The following is a 21,627-nucleotide window of genomic DNA, read 5'->3' as shown; positions in this document are numbered from 1 at the left end:
ACCGTGTCGTACCGTTATCATTCCATTCTATCCGATCGCGCTTCAATTTTACCGCGCTTCAGGTAAATGATACTTCTACTCTTTTTTTTCGTTATTATCGATGATCGACGGAACAGATTCGATTATGATTATGGAATATGTTATTCGTTGGAGATGCGATAACGCGAATGTACTTGTTTAAATAATTAAAGGCTTATGCTGGTAACGTGAAATATTAATTTAAAGAATTCGATCGAAAAACTTGAGCGTAATGGCTGTAACAAATTGACATTTAACGCGTTAAACTCTGCACTGTCGAAGACACGTATCTTTCTTTTTACAGGATGAAAGAGTTCATTTGGAATGGGAAATTTCCATTTCATGAATCGTGAATTTCACTTTGATAAACTTCAAATATCTGCCGGCACAAAATTAACTTCATCTCTTTCATTATTCTCTTTTCAACGCTAATGAAACAGTAATGGGAAGAAAGATTTTTCAGTATCCAAAGGGCAGCAATGAAACCGGGTCTCTTTTAGATTTGTTTTCAATGAGCATTGTCTAAATTTCACGCTGCTTTTTCTACATTAAACAATGATATACATGTCTTCTGTCGCTTCTTAGCCCCTTTGATTAATCGTGGTCCTTTTAAAGGACCACGCTAAAGCAAATTTCAAAAAACCTCCAACTATCACCGGTATTCCAACAAGGGGTTACGTATTTTCGAAGTTTCGAAACGTCACCTGTTAATAACGGTGGGGGAGTAAATTGTTCCATTATTAAAATTCCTCCGTTCCAGCAGCGTCGGACTCGTCTTTCCGTCCACGGTTCCATTACCCCGAACCATTTTCCTACAATTCGGAGCCTGCCTCGTCCCACGAATAAAATTTCTCTGTCGTTTATATTTTTTTTGCCGGTGGTCATGAATTCGAGCGTGTCGGCTTCGTTGTATCGAGCAGCGGTTTCCCATGGAGAAAAAAAGAGAATCAACGTAATGGAACACGCGTTGGATCGACAGTGTGCGGCTGGATCGCGATTCCCGCTACCGAAAGGTCGTTGCGACGTGATTCACCAAGTGATTCCATCTCCAATCTCTGATAAACTCGTGTGCGCGCTACCGTGTCAGTATTCGGTTCACGCGCGCGTATTCATACGTGCATAAAGTCCAGTATCTTCCTCTCTCCGTTCACCCCAGAGCTCGTTTACCTCTCCTTGTTTCTCCGCCGGTTTCGATCCGTCGATCGGCGTCCGTTCGATTCTCTTTCGCGGTCCGATTTCGTGAACATAACGTCGATCGAGCCGCGTCCACGCTCCTGCGGCGTTGAACTTTGATCATCCGACATTCTGCATCAATTTCGTAGTCCCGGCCGGAAGTTACGATGGAAATTACTCCGAGACTTTGCCCATAATTTCATCGCCTGCATTATAACTTCGGTACACTCATCGGCTTCCTGGCTCCGCTAATCGTGAAACGAGCGAAATACACGCGGTGAGCGTGCCCCCGAGGATGTTATCGCTGACGGTGTCACGAACCATTTCAACGATCCGTGACACGCCGGAAAAAGAACTCGATCAATTCAACCTGTTTTTGATAAACAGTATTTCGGTTTACTCTTTTTATCGCTTCGATGCACGAAGAAAACTCCTTAATCGACGTTCTAGGGAAAGTTGTTCGTTGCGAAAGCTAACAAAAATCGAAAGAATTTTGTAGTTCGATGTGCAATATTTTAATAACGCTCGCACACTTTTTGGTCCTTTCGTGTAAACGAGAAATTCATAACTCGAACGTCGATCAGCGACGCGTTTCCAATATTTTTCTTCAAAAAATATACAGCACGTGAAAGAGGTAAAACGGGGAACAACCGGAAGAAAGTTGTAACCTAACGCAGATTTAAAAATGACCCTTGTGCTAGAATTTATAAGAGCAATTCGAGCTAGGTCCGGGTTAAATGGTCTAAACGCGTTCTCCGCTGCAACTCGCCTTCTATTTATAGTAGCCTTTCGTCTTCCGAGCGTTGTAGCTTTTCGTCGATTCGACGAGAGGCCAGGAGAAAAAGTGCATCGGAAAAATGATGCCAGTTCGCGTAGCCAGCAGCTGTTTGCAGTGCTGTCCGACGAAGCAACGGCGCGGAGCGAAAAGGACGAGCGGGGAAAAAGAGGATCGGGATAAACTGGTGCACGCAGCGAGCGATAAGGATATTGCTCGACGAACAGGACGAACGTTCGAGCACGCGAAAGAATCGTAAAAGCCGCGGGGAATTACTGTACAGAGAAATACTGCTCGGAGAACCGAATACGCGTATATTACTATCGAATCGACCAACGATTTTGTCGTGAAAACGTGGAAACTGAAATCGATCTTTCCCTTTCGTTCCGATTATCAAAGCATCTATGAGAAAAGCAAAGGAGGTTTAGGTCAGGGCTTTTCAAACTCTTCCCAGTCGAGAGACGCTTTGGAGAACAATCATTCTTCGCGACCTACTTGGTGCTTGTCATGTTTGAATTCTCTGAATTCCAAAGTTCCGTAGACTTATTTTTGGAAACGTTCATTTTTCATGATCCGCTCGCTTGGAACGTATATTTTGAAGAGGTGCATATTTTATCCGAATAAAAGCCGCCGTTTCACCGCATTAGAATATTATATATTTAAATATCTGACGTTGGGAATTAGTTAACAATTTAGTTTTAGAAATCTCTGGAATAGACATTGTTCGTTAATTCGTACAAAGTTAATAGATTAGTGAAACACGATGCTGAACATCGGAGGAGCGCTGTTAATAATTCGTAACGACGAATGAATTGCTATGTAAAAGTAAGCTTTCGATGGTAAATCTGATTACTTCTTTTTCTAACCGAAAAGATACATCGTTAACGAAACACGCGTATCGGAAAAATCCGACGGAACTCGAAAAGATATCGAAAGCCCGTTGTACATTTTGTTTGTCTATTTACTCGAAATGAAATTAGAACGCACAAAGGGATGTTTCTTTTACCTGTACGCGGATAGCGAACGAATTGCCTGAAATTCAAACGGCCGTGCCATAACGTTGCTTTAACCGGAAACTGTTCGAACCGATAGAGGCTCGGAGAGAACGGCGGGCCACAAGGAAAATATATTAAACGATTCGACTGGATGGAGACTGTGCTTCCATTATCAGAGGAAGTCGAGTACCTTATTCCGTGAGATATATTTTAGTCGCGACGAAAGGGGACGAGAAGGGGACGATCGAATCGGAGAGTATGGGAATAAACAAGGAGCAGGTTCTTTCGAAGGATCACGTTTTCCGAACAGGGTGGAGGGACTAAACTTTCCGTCACTCTGGTGCTCGTCTAACTCTACGGTCGATGGAAGGCCATTTCGCGCGCAAGTTAACATAATGTAAAAAGTTTCCTTCTCGGCAGTTGATAACGCGTGCCTTCATCGTAACGCGAGTCTTCGAGCCTCGATCAAAAAGTATACGCTCGTCCGTCCGCGTGATCGTCGATCGTTCCACGCGCAAATATGCGTCAAAGAAATATCGCCGCTTTATGAACTTGCTCCATAAACGGATCGAACGTTAACGCTGTTCTTTGCTCTTTGACCTCTGCCGGAAGTACACCGGAATCCTCTTGTCCGGCCGTTGCCGTGGCACCGAGCTCAATTTATCGGACGACGTCGTCTCGCTGATGGCGCTATCAAAAAATACCTCGTATCATCGAACATGCCAACTTCGATATTTGTGCACCGTTTATCATAAATCGTGCGGAAAATTCCTTAGGTATTCTCCTTTAGGAAATATTAGTTTATTTGTACCATTGCATTCCATTTTCCCACAATTTTGACTATAAACATCGAGTAACGAGCATTCCGATCGAAGTAGCAGTATCTAGCTTACGTAACGTTCATCGGAGGAAATACTCGAATCGGTCGAGGCCCAATCGGCTTTGCGGAGGTAAGAATTTCAAAGAGGAGCTCGAAGTCGCCGGAAACGACAACTCGTCTGTTTCGGTCGGTCCAGCAAGGAACGCGCCATTATCTGAAACGCACCACGATGAAGCATCGCGGTGGGATATCGGCGAAACGGTCGGGAATCACAGAGAGAAAAATTTTCGCGAAACAAAAGGACCGGTGAAAGCGACGGTGGCTTCTTCCCTTTTACAAGAACCGGTACACCGCACCGGTTGCGAGTCTGTTTCATTGTCCCGTCGCGATCTATACCGAATAATTAGACTGGCTCGGTAAAACGGGACGGGTCGTTCCACGGGACCGCTGGACCACGGTAATTCGCATAATCTCGCCGGGATACGGCATTATGTAAATGCTCGGCAAGGAAACGTCAGCCCCTTAGCAAGGTCGCCGGTTTAATTGAATAGTTGAAGCCGGCATTTTTGGTCCACCTCGCGCCTTGGATCGCAATGGCAACTCGAGGAGAAGGAGAAACGAGATCGGTCTTTCTGCTCGAGGCACAATTAAACGCGATTTAAAGCGTTATTTCGAATATCGTTTTTCGCGACGTTAGCCACTTGCTAAACGAAATTACACGTTCGATGCTGTATTCTTGATAAAAATAGGGGAAAAAAGCAAACGGAAGGTGTTCCATTTTCCGCGATCCAACTAACGAACTACCCGAGACCGTTCGTCGTCTTTTTTTCGTTCGTGGACCACGGCATTCTATTCCCAGACAGGATATAGATCACGGTATTTAACCGACTTCCTCCCTCGTGGTAAATGCAAATAAATAGAAGAGTACGCGGCATGCCCCGGCGAGAGAAGTATCGGTGAGATTCGCCGGGAGACGAGGGAGAAACGAGAAACAAAGAAAAAGCGCGATGGAGAAAAAGAGGCGCGAGGAAGATAGAAGAAAAGAAGAGGCGGTAGAGGTTCGTGTTTCCTTTCGCGCTGTCGTTACGATTAATCCGGTTTCTCCGTAATTACATCGACGAACGCGCCACTAGAACGTGCCCCGACGTTCAACTTTCCCGTCCATTCGCTCGGTTTCTAGCGGTATCCTGGCAGCCTCGAAAGATCGTTGAAACTCTCGACGGATTGGCCAACGTACAGACGATTTCCTCCTTTCTTCTTCTGCCTCCTCTTCTTCTTCTTCTTCGCTCAACTTCCTCTTTCGACGATCGCGGAAATTTCTCGGCCACGAATTAACTTACCGTCACGATACTTCTGGCTGTCTTCGACGTTCTCTCCCCGGAATCGCGACCAGTTCATCCTCATCTGGAAATTCAATTTCATCCTCTTTCGCTGTGTAGGCGAACCGGCTTGCCGGCGTAAATTAATTTACGCAAATCTTCCACGGGCATGAATTTTTCCGGCACTAATTTCCCCAGAAGCCAGCACGCTCCACGGGATACAGTCGCAGAACCGCGGCAAGCCGTTACTACGGTAATTACCTTCCTACCTTCGTTCTGCCCGACCTTTTTGTCTCATAACCAAGTAACTATCTTAATTGCTTTCGCTTTTCTGCCTCTGGATACGACTACGATTCCGCGTGCTCGTATCATCCCCTCGTCCCGCGTTTCGAATACTTCTCCGTTCCGTTTCTTCCCTTCCGTTCCTCCCGTGCTTTCTTACTTTTATTCGTTCGCATTCGCGGGTCGAGGTTTCGTTTAAACTCGTTCATCCGCGATCTTTCTCCCCCGGTACCTTCCTGCCATTCGCGTGTCCCTCGCCGTCTTCGTTCCTCCGGTTCGTTGGTACGCGGTATTCTCGTTCCCCAGCGTCACGGTTTCGCGCTCGTTGTCTCTGTTCACCGGCGATAATGCCGGCTCGTTCGTGCGACGCGGCTGCGTGACAATCCTCCCGAGGGATTTCGAACGGAAGCAACCGTTCCGCCAATTTTCACGCTGTTGCCCGCCGTTCGCGTTGCCCGGCTCCTCGTTATTCCGCTTAGAAAAATCCTCTGAATGGACCACCGCCACGGAACAGAGTTAACAAGCTCGGTAATTGTTGACCGCCTAAGCTGTTTCACAAGAACACCGTAACGACGCGTTCTCTATCGGCGGACAGGGCTCAGGCTGAATAGGATCGATCGCTACATCGATTTACTTTCGATTCGATTTCATTTTTGTTACATTTCAAATAGAGAATAGTTTTGGCTTTTATACAAAATATGGTTACAAGGAGGATTGCAATTCTGTTAAGTTAAAATAACATAATCGTATAAGTTTCTATCTGGTACGAAAGCTGTTTACGTCGCGGCATTTTAGCTCAGATGGGTTAATCCCTTAATTTTCACGCGTATTTAGCTTCGCTGAAGGTAATTTTCCATTACGGTGATCTTCTTTGGACGTTTCAATTTTATTTTCTACTCTGCCTTTCTACTTTAAGTCGTTTTACAAATATAACGCGGGCCCAGAGAGTTCCTGGAGAGACATCCTTCAGGATACGGGCTCCTTTAATCCTCGGCAGACATTTGAAGCTTCATTTTGAAGCATGAAAATCCATATGGACAAAAGGCTTAGCGAAAACAGATTTGGCTCTGCATATTGCATTAGTTTGCATAGAAATTTCACGGGAACCTTCACAATTTGAGATAATGTAAATTCTAAAATTGAACGCCGGGAATGGCAGATACATCGAAAGCTACTCTCTTAAATGAACATCGAGTTTACGTTTCATCTAAATAGCGCAAGAAAGAGTAGGGAAGTTTCATAGGTTTATACGCAAAGTTTGAAGGATAATCGGTGGCCATCGGGGGCAAGCACGGAACACGGACGAGCTCGGAGCGAACGTCGTAGCATAATTATGTAAACGAGGGCCGAGTCCGCAGGAAATATGCGTTCACGCCACGATGAAAGAAGCAACGAGAGCAAGATTTTCGTTTCTCATTTTCAGCGGCGCACTCGTTGGCCCGGCTGTGCCTAAAGCGATCTCGTGGCTTCAACCGAGTGTGCACCGTCGGTTCCCGGTTGGAATGTCATTATTTCAGCGAAAGCGTTTGTTACCAGTGGCTGGCGACACTCGACTTCTTCGCGACGAAGTGTTTACTCGAAACTCGCTCGGGAACGAGGCGGAGTATCGCCGTCCAAAGGAATGATTTTTTAAAAATTCCCCAACCGTGGCTGGAATTCGTTACAGTTGTCGCGAGCGTGGACCGTGATACTCGTATATAGAGACACCGGCTGCATTTTTTCCCTTGCATCTCGCTTTTCCTCGTTATACCGTCACCCTTGTCCCACCCCCTGCGCTATCTCCAACGGTGCGACCGCAAAATTGGACAAGGCCTTTTCCTATTCCCCTTCAGCTTCGTGTTTCTATTTCTATACTCCTCCCTTTTCCAGAATCTTGCCAATCTACCGTTTATCGCAGTCTGGCAAAACGAGACACGGCACATTGTCACGGGAATATTATTGTTCGGTTCCGATTTTGATCTAAATCGACCTTTTTCATCGCTTCTTTAATATATTCCGGTTGCGTCGTGTTATTTGATCAAATTCCGAATTACAAATAGAGCTGGAAAACCAGCGGTCGCAGCTGTACCGAAACGTTTTCGATTCTTTTTTCTTGTTAAGGCGGACCTTTGAAAAAAACCAATCTAGGATACTAGGATATCTGATCGAAACGTACGTGGAATTTCGGAATTGATTCGAAAGCTTGATTTTACACGGAAACGAGCGAAGACAGAAGACCGAGGAGCTGAGAGGTAAAATCAAACGGAGCGAACCAATTATTTTTAAGTACTTGCGGCGCTTTGAAGAGGGGTGCATGTTTCTACTCACAAACGTATTCTGTTTTCGTTGAAAAACGCGCGAATACCGTGTCGACACTTGACCGATACCCTCGTTTCATTGGCCCCTGTGTACCTAATTCTCGGCGGTTGCTTCGATCGATTCTTCGCTCCGCTGTAACAGGGACATTGTCTTCGCTCACCCGGAATGTTTACCCTATTTTACGAGGGTGCGAGCTGGTGGCTTGTAATCGAGTAATTAAATGGGGACGAAGAGTCGATTACGTACGAAAACAATCGCGCGAGCCCGCGACAAAGTGGGCTATGCTTTGTCTGCTGAGTGGAACGACAAGTAGCGGTATGCTTTTTTAGGACAGAGCCAAGTTACACGGACCAGTAAATAATAATAAGTTTATCCAGCCTTGTTAACGTACTTCCCAAAAAATCCCGCGCCACACATTTGGTTCGCGAAACAATTCTGCATTTTTATTTCATTCTGTGTACACGATTGAATCGTATCTGTTGTTTTATTAATTTGTATGACAAACGCGTGACGCGCTCGATTCGTTGGTTTGTTTCGACTAATGAAATTGCAAAGATTTGATTGCAGGTATATGTTTGTAACTCGATTCCGAATGCATGCATTGAAAATGAAAAACTCGTATCGAACAGGTGCAGTCTTTATACAATTGTTTCGAAGTTGTTTTACAAATTTAAATGACAAAATCCCGATCAAGAATATTTAAATATAATTACGCGCTGCTGAAGCGCTGTTGATTTTACGGAAAAATTTATAAACCTATTTATCGACAAATAATCGATTATTCGCGTCGAGTCAACGTAACGTTTTTTAACGTGAATTGCTCTTGGTGAAAATCGCGTGGCCGTTTTCCAAGATAAATCCACCAGATGCTTAGACACGAAGGCATTGCCCAGGCAGCCTCCATTTGTAGGAAACGAAAAGGGTAGTTCCATTTGTTTTGTCTGTATCGAATGAACCATTAACGGAATCGTCGACTATCGGAATCTCACGAACCACGCAATTCCAGTTTCGTTTTTCACAGGGAATAAAATGGAATCTCGGTGAAAATATATCCTGCGATTCGACGTTCGTTTAACGATGTTAACGCGGTTGAAAGTTTCTAATCATTGTCGATCTACGATGTCCATCGATCTTGCTACGGCACCGCCTTATTTCTCGTGCCTTTCCTTTCATATACTTTTTTAACGAATTAATTAACTTTACGCGATGTCAGTCACAGCACATGTCAGTCATAGTTAATTAATTTTTCGTGCTTGTTGGGACAACTTCGTTACCTCGACTTTGACAACAAAGAGTTAATGTTTCTCGTCGAACAATACCTTGGAAAGAACTTTATTCTACGCGCAATCGTACAACATCAAAGACAAGTTCGGAGTAATAAAACGACGAAGAGAAGGAAAGTCTTTCAAACAGTTTCTACGTAAAATATTCCGCAAATTGAATTCTCCGGTTTAAATGTATATACATATACAGCCTGTTGATCAAAACTTTGAAATATCGAGAAATTAAGAGAAATAACGTTTCCTGAGAAAAAGAATGCGCATCTCCGAAGCAACCGAGAAAGTCTGAATCGTTGCGCTTTATATTTTTAGATGTTCTTAAAATCTGACGTATCGATGGCGGATCGATGGGAGAAGATACGATTTCGGGATCAGCAAATTGGCTAATAGCGAAGCGAACGAAACAGCGCACTAATGGAGTCTTCGCAAAGTCTCGTACGACTCGTCGGCGAGAGTAGAGAACGGAAGCGTGTCGAATCACTGGAGCATCCAAAGCCAGTGATTTACATGGCGCGCGAGGGCGGCCGTTGCTGCGCTTCTAAGAGGGTAAACGTTAATTAAATGGAAGGTAATTAACGAGGCAGCGTTGCCGGGCAGCCAATTAAACCGGCAGAAGTTTACGTATTGGCCGGACGGGACGATTCGCAAATCGTTCATAGATCTAAGGAGTAGGAATCTCGCTTGATCGTCGAAATTCGTGGAACTTACGGAAAGACGTGACTACCTGAACTCTCAGCCAATGCAAATTTGTCGCTGATCGATTGTTCGTTCGAGAACTATCGTTTGTCTTCGAATACGATTTGCGTTCCGATCAGCGTCGTGCGCTCGACGAAACGCGCGGCGATGCAACGCGTAACGACGTATTACGTGGCCGGGTAAGCGACAACGGAACGGATAGACGGAGACAAAGACGATTCGAAGGGAACGCATTTCGTCACTTTATGAAGAAGAATCTGTGCGGCAAAGGAGACTGCCGCAGGGTAGTTAGGAAAAGGGAACGAGTGGAAGAGAAACAGAGGACAAACGAACGCAGACGCCACGGGGAGAAAGATGGGAGAAGAGGGCGGAAACTCAAAGCTTGTCCAGATGGGTGAACGTATGTACTGGCGGTAACTCTGTTACGTAAGTGATTGAGGTTAAACTTCGGCAAGGATTCGCAAACTTCTTACGGCTCGCAGCTGACAGACGCTGGATGCTTTCCCAGCGTGGCGCCATGACGTTGTCGGTTTCGCGTGATGGATCGTGACGTGCACGGCGACACGAATCGATATCGTGTCGATAACACGCTGCCGGATATTACGTGTCGGCCGAGAAAATTAACGGTTTTAATAAGGGTTTGCACGCGAGTTTTCCACGCGAAATTGAAACATCAAATGTCTTTATCCGATTCCGCTTCATCTCCGTCTACTAATTTCAACGTTCTCGTTTAATCGTGTACTTTCCATAAACATAACACTGTCGATTAGTATCGAGTATCTGTATCTATCAAATTTATAACTAGTGGATCATACGCGTGGAAACGAGAGATTTCGGTACTCTTTCTTTTCAGTCATTGCGAGTTGTATCGTCGAGGTATTAGAGGATTAATGACGTCGACGATGGACGATTCAGATAGGAGAAGGAAAGAATTGATCCACGTGCTGGATAACTTAATTGCTTAAATCAGTCGCCCGGCAAACGAGAGATTCCGGTTTGGATCTCGGTTCAGCAATTTCGTCAATCGCATCTTTTTCTCCGTAGATAACACGAGGTCTAATTACAGCTAATTCGAGGATTAAAACTGTCTCCTGTATAAGGCGATTATCACGAGTCGATGGTTCATTCGTTTATTTTCTTCGCGTTCTTTGAAAACGCTATTACTTCGCGATTTAAACGCGTATAGTAACAAAAAGATTATAGTTCCAGTTCGTTTAAATGAAATTGTTGTTTACACGAGTTTACTAGTATATAAGTAACGTAACGAAATATGCGACTTCTGAGAGCGAATACGATTCAGAAATTTATCGATACCATTAATTCGTTGATTCCGAAGTCGAATTTCCGTGTTTCGTCGCCGACTCGCCGTTTATCGATAGAAAATTAACCGTAGATTTGTAGCTCGGCTTCCCGCTACGCGAATATCGCTTACGGAGCAATTACAGCTTTGGGACGGCATTGATTGCGCGAGAGAGGCCACGCTGTGCCGATCGATTTTTCGAAAAATATGGGAGAGTATCGGGCCGCGATGCGGCCGTGAATTAATGCTTGGACTCGTTTCGCGAGCAACGGTCAAATAATTCAAGGAGCGTCGTCGAATCGCGCTAAAATGTTATTTGCAATCCTATTACCGCGAGCGTGCTTCATTCGGTTAGCGGGATTTATTGAATTATTAAGTTCGTGCGATTTCATTGAATCCGCCGCGATTTATGAAGAGGCCAAACTCGCGAACCGCATTCCTGGCTATTGCGACATCTGTGTAAGCGATTAAAAACCCGCGTTCGATCGATGTTAATAAATCCCGCGATCGTCCATTTCACGCGTATTAGCGCGAAAGTGGATTAACGCGTCTGACCCGGCGTGTCACGCCGATAGATCAACCGTACACTCGGTTGCGAAATAGGCTTCTTTCGAATAGATAGTAAAACGGGATAAACAATTTTGCATCGCTTGTCTTTGGTCTTAAAAGAATCCACTGAAAGTCTCTGGTCTAAAGAATCGAGAAGACTAAAGTGTTTGTACTGTTACGGGAACTGATGTTTCGTGAATGTTTCTTTACAGTTATATGTTGATATTCTGTACGTTAAGAAAACTACAACGGTGCTCGGTTACGTTACAAGCTTTAAACGCGTTTTCCTCGAAACGAGAGAAGTTTCGCTGTCGTTGCTAAACTTTTGATTGGCCATCTACACGAACATATTTTCCTACTCTTTATTGGTATTACGCTAAAGGTACCGCGATTCGCAAAACGGTAAAGGAATTATCGATCCGTTTTCGTACACGAATTTTTCGATTGTGTTGGACCACTTTGCACGTACCGAGAGTATTTTCCGAAGATATTCGTTCCGCGAGCGAACAAAAGTGGAACTCCACTGTGGCGATGGAGTACTCTAGCCCTTTGACGTTTGCTCGGAGCACACTGGTAGCCGGACGAATCCTAATTCGGTTGGGTCGAATTAATCAAATTACCACGGTTCTCTCGATCTCTATCGAACGCCTGAGCTTGTCTTGGAATAACCGGCGACGTTCGACGATGGGCGGCAAGTGGCCGAGCCAGTTAAGGGTCCCCAGGTAAACACGAATAATCCAATTTCTCTGCTGAGCACCGCGAGGTCAACAGAATTTCGGGCACGTCATTGTGGCTTCCTAATTCCGTTCACCTTAAAACACACAAACGGATGAGCGAACGTTCTACCCTGCTACGCGACCGTCGCTTAAACGGTCTCCCCTTTCGCCTCGATCACGTATCCTTAATTATCTCGTTACGCAGTGTCTCCGTATTTCGCGCGATCCCTTGCTAACGATTTATCGCCTTGATAAAGACAATGATCGAGGTGCCTAACTCGATTCCGTCGAACGCTACTATCTCCGCGTTCCGAGATTAGGCGTCTTCGAGTTCCTCTAACGTTTCGTTATAAAAGTAACCTTCTCGAATCGCCAAGGAATTTTTAATCGCGGATCTACGGAATTGTTAATTACCCCGGTGTTCGCGTGTTTCAACGACCCCTTACTAACTGTTCGTCGCTAATGAAAGCTAATGACCACGAATTGGCTAGCGCCCGCTGAACTCGTTTATTAACGTTAATCGCAAGAAGAGTTTTCTCGGGGTAAGCCCGGGCTTAATTCCGTAACGCGAACAAATTCAAGTTCAGAGAACTGCACGACCCGTGTTTGACCGAAATAATCGCCAAGAAGTGGAAGTTCCTTTATCAAAGGTGCAGTGAATCGCGGCGTTATCGCTACCTCCGATCGGGGGATCCGTTTCGTTGAAGATACCAGGAACTTTCCGAGCAATTAGCTATTATTAGATCGCGGTTAACGCGACGAAGTAGGCCTCGGGAAATCTTGATACAGACCATTCCGTTAATACCGTAGAATCTGTAACGGTGCATAGTCGCATGCACGACTCGACCAAATGCTTGTTTGCACGCGAAATCCTTGCCTCTCGAAATCTGCAATGTAGGCCGTGTTTCGACGTTTCATTATTTTGATACGCGTGCCAGTTATAGTCAACCGTTCCTATCGAACCACCATTTTTTCTCTAATTCCCTGTTCGCTGAAATCAAATATCGTGCAAGAACTCGCGGGCACGAACGGATAATTGAATTCGTACACTCTTAAGCTGGAATTATAATACGTCTGACTATGTACGTATATTTCTACTTGCTCCAACGCGAAAAGAACGAACATGATCTTCTATGATCTAGCTACCGAATTGAATTATGTCGCTAGTGACAGTTTCAAAGAATTAATCGTCCAATGCTTGTCTCGTAGGTACAAAGAACAGGATGGATTAACTTGCTTTCCAAGAGTCTGCAACTTCTTTGCGACCGTTCCTTTAATGACGATACACATCGTCTCCCGATCCATCTTTCATTCTCGCAATGTTTTTGCGTCGGAGTTCGTTAACGAAGCGACTCTTCTCGATTCATCGGGGAATTGCAGCCTCGATTGTCCGATCACTTTTCTATAGCGTTGCAGTGGCAAATCGTATGCGTCGTAAGTTGAACGATGGACAGCCTAATACCGTGTCGTAGGTCGCGAAGCGATATCGCTTTTAAATCCGTTAATTCGGGCTTGGGAAATGCAATTTGCATAGGTTTCGCGGTAACACGCTCGAACCCGGGCTATCATTGCTGCAACCTGAATTCGTATCCTGTTTAATCCTTTGGACTTTGAAGCAGACTTTTACCCGACGAAAGAACTGCATTTGAATAAGGTTCTTGATCGATGCACCCTTTGTCTACGTTTCTATGCATTTTCGCTCGCTTTCGCGTTCGTTCTCGCGGACATTCAATTACGATATTCTTTTCCGTGTTATCTTTATATCGTGAGCGTTATTTTCGCGTCGGAGCATTTGGCCGATTCTCATGTTTGAAATTGACAATAGAAAAGGGAACGTTACAAACGATCAAACTTGAACCTTCCGCAAACGTAACGGTCCAAAACTTCCATACGTTTTCTCTCTTGCGTATTGAAATTTTCATCGTTCTCATCGTTGTACTTTCATTCCAGCCGGCAATTTACCATTCTCGTTCCCGTAGAGGAACTTTAGTCATGACGAATCGATGACGGAACGTATTCCACCTGGATCGTGAAACTTTCCGAAAGGTTGGGCCGATTTCACCGCTCGGTCCACGAGTTTCGCCAAGATTTTTCGACCGCCGTTTCCTTCTTTTTTCTTCCTCTTCTCTCGACTCTCCTATTTCTCTCTTTGCACCTCGCGTCACGTGACGTTAAATCACACGAAAGGCTATAAATCCGGCGCATTTTCAGGACAGCTGATCCGGCAGGAAATATCAGTAAAGTGGAACAAACAAATCTCACGGCCGCTTCGAACGTTTCGAGACGAAGTGCTACCCTCAGACTATATCGTAAATGCATCTCGAGCGTATTCGTCCTGTCCCTTCGGATTCGCCGTTAAATCGAGCTCAGCCCGGAAAAGCATCAGCTGCGATTCACCGGCAGCATTTTCCGCTTTCTTTCACGGAACAACGCTGTTTCGAGCGTGCTGCATTAGTAAGCAAACTTTATCCACCGTAATCTATCGATCGCAGTCGGGAAAATTTAGTTGGCTACCAGTTTGCCGTGCAGATTTTCGTGATTGCCCGAAAGTAGCTTGAAAATACAACGCAAAATCGAAGAACCAATTCGGCTCTTTACTATACCGACATCGATCAATTAACCTTCGAGTGCGGAACTCTTCCGGCGCAACGTTTAATTCGCAGTTTGAATACTCGACGATCGGAGAACGTTTGCTGAAAAATTTTTGGTACGTATCCGAGCAGGGTACGACCTGTAGCGCCCGGATACCAGAATTCTAAAAAGTAATCTACCAAGTGTCAGCCGCGAGTTCATCCACTTAAATAACGAGAACTGATACGTGGAAGAAACCCTGTAGCAAAGATATCGAGTAGAAAGGATCGTCGAGAGAGTAAGAACCGTTTAATCAAAGATCGATGGAGAAAGGAAGAGCAGGGTTCGCGGAGAACAGGAAGAAAGCGAGGAAGTAGACGGGTGGAAAGAGGGGAAACAGGAATTGGAATAAAAATGAGGGTAGTTACCGATGGCGGTCGGATCTTTCATCTGATTCGAAGCTCGTGGAAAAATTGCATTTGTGTCCCCGGCAGCCTTTGGCTAGCCGAATAAGCCGCGGCGGTGAGCGAAAGGGCGTCCTCGAGGGGCCCTTAAGCGAGATCAGATATTATGTTAAACGTTTTTAGTTATTCACTCGACGCTCCCAGCAGGATCTCCCTGTGCCGTCGTAAATCCGCCTTTGGTAATCGAGAACGATTCACGGGGAACCGAATGCCGTTCGTTCTTCGTCTCCCTAACGAATTGATTGACCTTTGAGGGAAAACCCAAGAGGTTTATCGCCGTCTTCGTACCCGGAGGGGATGAATCGCCGAAAGGGCTGATACAGAGCATCGCTGGAACACGATGCGAAATCGAAAACGACGGGGTGCTCTATGGATAATGAAATATTTCGGAACGTTCTTTCTTTTTCTCCCTCCTCGCTGTCGAGGATAAAAGACGCGCTATCTCGAGCAACGATTTTAGAATTTGCCATGAGACAAATCGTCGTCGAGCCGACGGGGATTTTTGCCCGATGGTATCCCCGAAACGAATGATTTCGTAGAAAACAGGCTGTTCTTCTTCCTTTCAATTTCTTTTTTCCTTCGGGCTGACATCGATATAGCCTCTATAACTTATACGACGTATCAAAAAATCTGCCGAGGGCGTAAATTCGAAAAATGATCGAATATTCGCGACGACCACTCCCGTTATACGATGCATGTATATCTGAACCCGTCTTTGTCGACATTTTCATCGACGATAATCGTCGACGATGGAGAAAACTGAAGTTTTGACGGCGTTGAAAAAGCAACGGATCATTTGTCGGCTAGGAACAAAATGACGTCGTCCGGGAAAGCTCTTTGTGCGCTGGAAAACCGCAAATAATGCTCGGCATCGCACACAGGCCGGTTTAATGAATTTCTACCGGGGAACAAACGTTGCCATCGTAAATCGTCGTTCCCGAGCTCGCGACAAAATTATGGTAAACGTGTCAGAATGCTTCATAAACAGCGGGACCAATGGATACCGGACAGCTCGGCGAATACGTTTCGACGAAAAATCAATGATATTTCACTATCGACGCGCGACATCTCGTTTTTAACGCGTCGACATACAACCGTTCCGAAACATTTTCCCGGTGCACTTTCAAAGACGTGTCAATCTGGGCAGAAAGGAAAGCGTTTATGCCGCTTAATGCGCGTGTGTCACATTGGAAATTGATTTAGTTGCTCGTTAGTAAAAGTTCATTTGCTAGTCGTTTGGGACACGTTTGAAGCGCGACGCCCGTTACGCTTTGAACGACAGAAAACAGTAACAGCCCAGTGGTTTGCGTGAACTGCAAACTGTTCGAAACGAACGACTTTGTCGAAGGTCTGCCATTTTACTCGACGTTTTCACCTGTTTCCTATTTAAGCGCGATTTTTGCCCATTCTACTCTGTGGCTCTTTGTGTTATAGCCGTTCGCGAATTCGAGCGACTTGTCTCTGCCCCTGCCAACTCGATATCGCTCTCTTTTTGTGGAAAAAAAAGTTAATTGATTCGAGACTCGGTGATTTTTATTACTTTTAATAGATACGGCAATTGAACCAGTGAATATACCGAATAGCGCTAGCTAACGATCAAAATGCTTGTACGACGCGTGGCGATACAACGCGCGGAGACATATGGTGATTTAACGCGTGGTAATTCTACGCAGGGTACAACATGTGGTGATCTAACGTATGACGATTCTACGCGTAGTAATCCACCGCATTACGATCTGACGTATAGAGATTCTACGTGTGGTAATCCAGCACATTGCGATCTAATGCGTGACAATCCAACGGGTAGTAAATTAATGGTTGGTGATTCAGTGCGCGTTCATGTATTTGCGGTGCTTTTCGTGGATCTCTGTGGACAGCTACGACCAAAAAAATGAGCCTACGCAAAAATTCTTTAAGCGGCAATATACCGATGCGATACGAATCAAGTCATTCTTCTTTGGTTACAGAAGGGGAGTTTAAAAATCGCTTCTGTTCTAAATCGCGCGACGCGTATCGACTTAATCCCGCGTTACCAGCGACGTCAAAAGTTCTTCCATATCCCTGAGGCGAACTTTAAATCGATACCTTTGACGCGACAGATTCGTCAGGTTTATCCGAAGGAGAGGCCGCTTTACAATGGAGCACGAGTTGGAAATTGGTCCATGGAGTGATAATAACCGGAAGCATCCTTAGAGCGCCACTTGGGATTAATACCCTTCTCGGATCGTCTTGAGCTAACCACCCTCCGCGTGGAATGTGCGTGTAGTGCGTAACCCCGTACGAAGTGGATTCGGTAATCTCGGTGGACCAGTTGGCCCGCGGGCATCGCTTTCCAGAAGATACCTGGGGAGTATCTAAATAGAGCCATCAAATATAGATCACGAACGCGATACGTGAGAAAGCATTATCCATATGGCAATATCCTTGCGTAGCTCAGTCGACCTTCCCTTTCATATTGCGAGTTCCGCCAAATTATGGCTAGATCGGGCTGTTCGTGTTCCAGAATACTACTCTTAGTTTCGATGCCTCGAGCTTTCGAACGGGTATAATGTTTCTCCAGGTCAAGCAAACGGTTATGTCGACGATGATGCTTCGTACAATTACAAAGCGAACCATATTGATTTATAGCGAGTAAAATATGTTAACTTTTCTGAAAGAATTTCTTTCCAATTATTTCCAAGTAGCAACTTTCGCGAGCGACCTTCAATCAAGACCCGTAACGATCTCGTTCATTCTCTGCTCGAGGTCGAAGTTTCTCTTTTCCGAGGCAGTCGAACCGGCAAGGATCTACGTTACGTTTATCCTTTGGAAATCTCTCGGAATGCTACCGGCGATCCTTATTCCTTGAATCGTCTTCCACCCTCTCGAGGATCGACGATACGTGGGTTTGTTTCTTCGGGTAAATCCTGGCAATAACGGTGAGTCGAGAGTTCTGCATGGTCTTCTCTCCCCGTTAGATACGGAATGGATTTTTCGTGAAAATTTCCGTTCAAGGCCGCGACGATGAAAGAGGAGATTCTTTCGTTATATATTCGTGACGCGCTCGACTTTATGCCCGTTACGAAAGCGGCGCGATGAAACAACCACTTCATCGCGAATGAAATGGATTCTGCACGCGAAGAAGGCCGGATGTGTTTATAGAATTCATTCCTGCACAGTGAACACTCGAGACGTTAAGTGGTGTGCTTCAGATACGAGTCATTCGCAAACGTGGCATGTAATTTTTCATTTTCTTTCTGTTCCTCTTTTTTATTTCATTCGTTCACCCCTCGAGAACGCGTATCGCCACTTCTGTTTCTCTCCTTTCAGCCAGGCTCAAATAAATGTTGCACCAAACAAATACTATATTCTTCTTGTTGCATCTATCTCCTGCATCCCGTTTTCATTTGCTCTGCTAGATGTTTATTTTTCTTATTATAAACGTGTGCCATTTGGAAATTCGAACGTTTAACTGTGAACACGTTTGCCCGGTGCAAATTTGGAATTAATAGAACGTTTGCAGCTATCGGAGGAGGGAAATAGGCGCCTGTCGTACAGACTGTCGTTGGTGTACCTATATTTTAAACGCAGAAAGAGGAGCACACCCGCAACGGATAAATTCGTAGGACAACAGCGGTTCGATAGGGAACAATGAATGGCCGCTAGGCTCGAATAAACAACGACACACGCTGGTAGGGGACAGCAGGAGCTTATTTACATTCTATATGAGCTTCCGGATAATCGATATTCCTGGCCAAAGTGGCGCCGTGATAATTCAAACGGATGGTATTTCGATAATCTCGATGCTCTCGCTTAATTGACGTTTCAATCTTTTCGACTCGAACCTTGTCGACAATTATCTCGTATTCGGTATGTTTTCGTTTTTCATTTTTTGGCTCACGCGTATCAACGCGGTACTTAAAGAGGAAGCCATTCAATCGACCGAATTTTCGTGCTCGATTTCGAGAAAATTATACGCGTCGAGTTGGATCGCTTTCGTCGCGTCAGAATATTTCCCGATGGAAATTGACGGGGCCAGAAGTACCGAAGAGAAAATAGTAAAAGAGACCGACGAATTTTCATCGAAGGTACTAATCTTTTCAAAGGTCTGGAGGAGTTTGCAGGAAACGCAATTCTGCGGAGTCGGGTAACCGATAGGTCGAATCGACGGACTCGAGACGTAACTTTTCCAGCCGGTTCGTGCATCGCCTACCTTTGGCCTGGTTCGTTTCGTCGGAAGTTTAAAAATCAGACGGCGACGAGTTGGAAACACGAGGCTAAGGGACTCGGAAAGCGAAGAGCCCGCTTCGAGATGAAGTTGTTTAGCGTAGCTGCCAGTGAAACACCGGCACTGCGGTTAATAATTCGCCGAAGCACGAATGTACGGAAGCCGCAATAGTAAGTGTAACACCGCACCGGGTGATCTGGCACGTTCAGGCTTCGCGTGAGGCGCCTTACAAATGAATTAAGTTCCGAACTTTGCATATCTTCCGCTCCGCACCCCATTTTCGCTGCTCGTTTCCACTCTTTCCACCCTGTCTTCGTCTACTCTACTCCGCTTTTCTCTCGATTTTTATTTTTGCCCTTTCAGACTTCTTTTCCCTTTGTCTCTTACCCTGCCGCGCTTTCTTCCGATTGTTTCCCTTGCTACCCTGACTTTGTCTACTTTCTTTTTGTTTTTCTTCTCCCATCTACATTCACGCGTCTACTTGCAGCTTTTGTTACGACTCGGATTAACTCTCAAGGTGAAAAATGAACACGCTCGGTGAAACCAGTTGAATAACCGTAGAAAATCGTGAAAAAATGCCTTTCGTTTTCAAATTGTTCGACAACTGCGACAAGGGTGATGCTTTTGAAAATAACAGCATATCAGTCACGACCACGTGCACCTTTTTGCGAGTAAACGAGCCGGTCTGTAACGACCGGTCTAGTTCGAGCGATCTTATCTCTAAAATATTCCGACCACGAGCCTCGAACGAGCATTGTCCTCTGGCAGGCGTACAGCCAAAGAACGTCAACGCTCGTTACTGGCTGACACGTTATTAAAACGGACATTACGTCGGTAACGTCGCGGTAAAGCCAAGCTAGCAGAAGGCCAAAGGTTTCTCGACTCTTCGTCGTTCGAAGGACATCGTGTTCGAAGGGCTACGTACTCGACAGCCTTGAAACGTTACTTTTTGAAGCGGTTTATTTGAAACCGTCCATGGGACACGATGCTTTTACGAGATCCTTTTGCTCGCTGATTCCGCGTAGAGCTTTCAGACAAGTCGAATACCAAGAACAGACATGCCATAGATTCGAAGCAATTCTTTGGAAATATTTCTGGGCAAACGTTTCTATCGAAACGGGAAATTTGATGGACGTGCTTTCGCTGGCTGAAGAGGCCGATATTGAACCGTGTGGTTTCTTCCTCGAGAAATAGAAAAATTCGTGTACGTCGGGAAAAGGGAAGAGCTTGTATTAGCATTTCGCTTCGATTCGGCAGCACTGTATTAACCCGTTGAGAAGGATTGATTATTCACATGAATTCGATGTAGATGGACTACCGATTATTCTTAAAGAAACTTCGTTTAATCGAAGGGGATAATTCAATCAGTTAAAAAAATTCTGTCCTTACATTAGACGGAAATTATATATAAATCTGGAATAAAATTTAAATTGTGTCGCTTCATTACGACCGAAATAGACTTGCAATTAAATAATATAAATTAAACTGATTTGATGCCAGACATAGCCCGTCGGATTTTCGAACAAAAGACTGGCGAAAATAGTGTCTTAATCGAAGGGAGATGAAATTGAAAAGGTCACGAGAGGATCAAGGAACAAGCAATTTCGATCAACCCTCGATGTCGATCGTTGCGACGACGTCTGGTTAATGTCGATCCTGCGAGTCGTAATTGTCGCCGAGCGGAGTCGTTCTGCGCGATCAGCGGATTCATACGGACACGAAAAACAATTTAACCGAAAATTAAAAGCCTGTTTGGCATTATCCCTCTTTTCGGGATCGGCATCGAACCAGTAAACGCTCTTTCGCTGATCTTTCGATAAATCGCTCGCGATAATGTTCGAGTTTCATTGACAACGAACCTTTCGTTCTTCGTGAATTCCGAATGGATCGATCAGCTAAAACGATTTTCACCGCTTCTCGCTATTGCTACGAAAGCTATGGTAGCGCGGAGTTAACTGGAAGCTACTCTCCCGCCGACGTATCTGCAAATACAGGAAAACAACCGAGAGGAAACGCGGTTATACGGAGAAGAGAACAACGATAACGACTGTGAGAGGTGTATTAATGAAAACGAACGCTTAATTATTCACGACGTAATGAGTCGTGTTTACCATCCACGCGTTTCTCCGTATTTTCTTCTACATATTCGCGCGAAACTGCCTCG

General features: G+C 45.1%; 1 protein-coding gene across 4 annotated transcripts in view; it reads right to left on the bottom strand.

Moving 5' to 3' along the window:
* The window catches only part of LOC100876720 (putative receptor-type tyrosine-protein phosphatase mosPTP-1), a 289,852-nt gene that overhangs the window by 176,150 nt on the left and 92,075 nt on the right, over positions 1-21,627 (bottom strand). The window lies entirely within an intron of this gene.

The sequence above is a fragment of the Megachile rotundata genome, chromosome 12, assembly GCF_050947335.1.
Source record: "Megachile rotundata isolate GNS110a chromosome 12, iyMegRotu1, whole genome shotgun sequence".
Taxonomy (NCBI): Eukaryota; Metazoa; Arthropoda; class Insecta; order Hymenoptera; family Megachilidae; genus Megachile; species Megachile rotundata.
The sequence above is the reverse complement of the archived record's forward strand: the minus strand, read 5'-3'. Positions and strand labels throughout refer to the sequence as shown.